At 48.6% G+C, this 3,315-nt stretch overlaps 1 pseudogene; it reads right to left on the bottom strand.

Moving 5' to 3' along the window:
• Window positions 1-576: 576 nt before the first annotated feature.
• On the bottom strand, window positions 577-694 carry LOC124723245 (annotated as a pseudogene).
• Window positions 695-3,315: the final 2,621 nt, after the last annotated feature.

Raw genomic sequence — 3,315 nt, 5'->3', positions numbered from 1 at the left:
AAGATACGCACTATATCAGCTTGCGCCATTACGATACATCCATCTTTTGTCGTGGGAGAATGAATACAAGTGCGTCGGCGACGGGTCTGATGCCGAAGCAAATGATATAAGGAAGTCAGTTCTTCCATCACCAATGATCGCGACTTCGATCGGATTTTCAAACCTTCTATTTGCATTCTCTTCACGGTTAACAATTTTGCCTTACAGGCCTAACATCTGCAATTCGCAGAGGGCTTGATCCGAAGCAGCATAAAGTTCACGCAGGATGGAATAGTAATATTCATAAGTTCTCCGAAAGTTTCGCGCTTTGGCAGCACAGAAACGTATCAAAGTCTGCGTGAGCCTCGGTTTCGCTAGCTATATCCACCATCAAGCACTCCGTCTTCAGGCCACAAGTGGCCCATAGGGACCGTCCGACCGCCGTGTCATCCTCAAGCTGAGGATGCAGATAGTAGGGGCGTGTGGTCAGCACACCGCTCTCCCGGTCGTTATAATGGTTTTCTTTGACCGGAGCCGCTACTATTCGGTCGAGTAGCTCCTCAATGGGCATCACGAGGCTGAGTGCACCCCGAAAAATGGCAACAGCGCATGGCGGCCCAGACGGTAATCCATCCAAGTGCCGGCCACGCCCGACAGCGCTTAACTTCTGTGATCTGACGAGAACCGGTGTATCCACTGTGGCAAGGCCGTTGCCCCATCAGTCAAGGATGGAGGAGTATTTCCCAGTGGACCGTAGAGTATGCTCCCACACGACTCGCATCACGTCATCGAGAGAAGGGTCAGCTAGATGAGCGACGCTTAGCATCCTCGGAGGGCGAAACAATTTGACTGGTTGCCATTCAAGATTGAGAGTTATGGCCACAGCACAGTGATCCGCAAAGGAAGCTGGGATAACTTCAACGTTAAGAATACTATCGCTCAGGAAGTCCGATAAGTAAAATCTATCTAACCTGCTACTAGAAGTCGCAGTAAAGTGGGTAAATTTAACTAATGTCGGGTATTTACATATCCAGACGACTTTTAGGCGTAAGGAGCGGCCCAATTCATGTAATTCGAGACAGAAATTAAGGTTTGGAGATTGATCCGCAGGACGCAATACACTGTTAAAGTCATCACTCAACAGAATACCCGGAGGACTCTTACGCAACACATAAACAATATCCTCTTCATAAAAACGCGAACGATCCACCACATGACCAGTGCCAGTAGGGGCATATAAACGAACCAAAGTAAGATTAAAAAGTTGACACCCTATGCCCCTGCCAGAATCCACCATTTCCACTTCAGCAATAGGAATGCCTTCGCGAAAGAATATGGCGGTCCCCGTAGAATATTCGGGTGCTACATTAAAGATCATACGAAACCCAGATAAGGAGAAATTACTAAATAGCGCCTCCTGTAAGAAAACTGTGTCCGCACATGAATTATAAATGAACTGACGCAGCGAAGCCAATCGCAATTCTTATTCCACACGATTAACGTTTAAGGAAAGGAACGTGTAGGCTTGGGTAATTGATCACAGCTGGACAGAGATGTACGGAATATCGGAGTAGAATTATGTAGACAGCTGAGAGTCAAGGTCCACTGTGGAATCCATCGTGGAATCACACATCGGGGGACCATAACCCACGTCATCGCAACCTATTTTCTTAGATTTCTTACGAGCCACCGCACGGTCAAGTTGTATACGCTGTTTCTGCCGGCTACGTGAGATGGCGGCCTCTGCAGACAGAGGCTTGGGAGGGGTCATAGGCACAGATTCCTCCCCCCCCCCCCCCCCCAAGACCTAGGGTCATGTAATGCAATGCCAGTCACTAAGGCGGAAGCATTCTGTGGAATTACCAACACAACAGGTGATACTTGGTCGCTAATTTTCTTCTCCTCGGGAGCTGCTGTAGGCGGCAAATACAGGAAGACGAAGGAACAGGAGGACACTGCATCGTCTTAGGCTGTAACGGAGGACACAAAGACGAACGGGGGGCTCCGCTCCCTCTTCACACACAGGCAGCTCAGAAGGATCCACTTCGCGAGCAGGAGGGATGCTGGAGATAACTCCTTCGCCACTCACCGTACCACGGAGGGGAGGTATAGTAGCATCAAGAGTAGCAGGGGACACAATCGATGCGGAGGAGGTTGGCGCAGAAGGTACAGCCAAATCCTCACCATCACCTTCCTGAGTGCGATGTCGCTTGTTTGTCGCCGTTATAAGTTCTATCCTGGGGCCAATAGGATTCTGAACCTGTCGCCGAGGTAAAGGCGGAAATACATTGACACGATTATCAGAACTGACTGTTTATACATTATAATCCGAAGCAGAAGTAGGTCCGACGGCGGGAGGAGAAGGAACAAGATCAGCAACCGTCAATTTGTGACGCTGCACTAATGACGGCTTTAATATAAAAACCCTCCGCGGACAATTAGAACGAACGTGTCCACTTTCATTACATAGAAAGCAGGTTCCCTTTTGACCAGTATACATGATACTGATGCGGTAACCACGCACTTGTAAATGTGATTATATATTGCGTTTGACATGCACTTCCAAGGAAAGAATTCCACTATAACACTGTAATCTGCGTTGAGTAGACCAGCGTTCACGACGAATGTTTTTCACGTTACCATAAGGAGTCAATGTGCCCTTTAGAAAATTGTCATCAACTTCCGGCGGGAGGCTGAACACTCGAACATTGGTGTATTCGATTTCAGCATCTGCGAGTGACACTATACTAACGGAATTATCACGATGTCCGAACGGGCTGTGAGAACCATGTCGCGACAGTAATCTTTCAGCGTGAAAGATCCATGAATTTCACGTAAAACACGTACTCGTCAGCATCACAATGCCGCGCGGAGTGGCCGCGCGGTTAGAGGTTCCATGTAACGTGTTGCACGACCCCTGCCGCCGGAGGTTCGAGTCCTCCCTCGGGCATGGGTGTGTGTGTGTGTGTTGTTCTTAGCATAAGTTAATTTAAGTAGTGTGTAAGTTTAGGGACCGATGACCTCATTAGTTTGGTCCCTTAAGAATTCACAGACATTTGAACACATTTCAGCGTCAAAATAAGCGGTGTGGACCTGATCAGAGTTCACATGAATTGTATCGAGAAGCCAATCGTGGATTTCTAGGGTCCCAGGCTGAATGTGTCGCGTTGTTTTATCGAAGGTAAAGCTCACAGTACCTTTTCGTGGAACACACGTGGAGTCCACGGTAGTCATAGCGGAGCGGCCGACGTCGTAGCAAGTAGACGGACACAAACAGACAATAAAGGCGTAGCGGAGGCGCTACGACCCACTCGGCAGACAGAACAACGCTAAACG

This window comes from Schistocerca piceifrons, chromosome X, assembly GCF_021461385.2.
Source record: "Schistocerca piceifrons isolate TAMUIC-IGC-003096 chromosome X, iqSchPice1.1, whole genome shotgun sequence".
In the NCBI taxonomy this organism is placed as follows: Eukaryota; Metazoa; Arthropoda; class Insecta; order Orthoptera; family Acrididae; genus Schistocerca; species Schistocerca piceifrons.
This window is presented reverse-complemented; position numbering and strand designations above follow the sequence as displayed.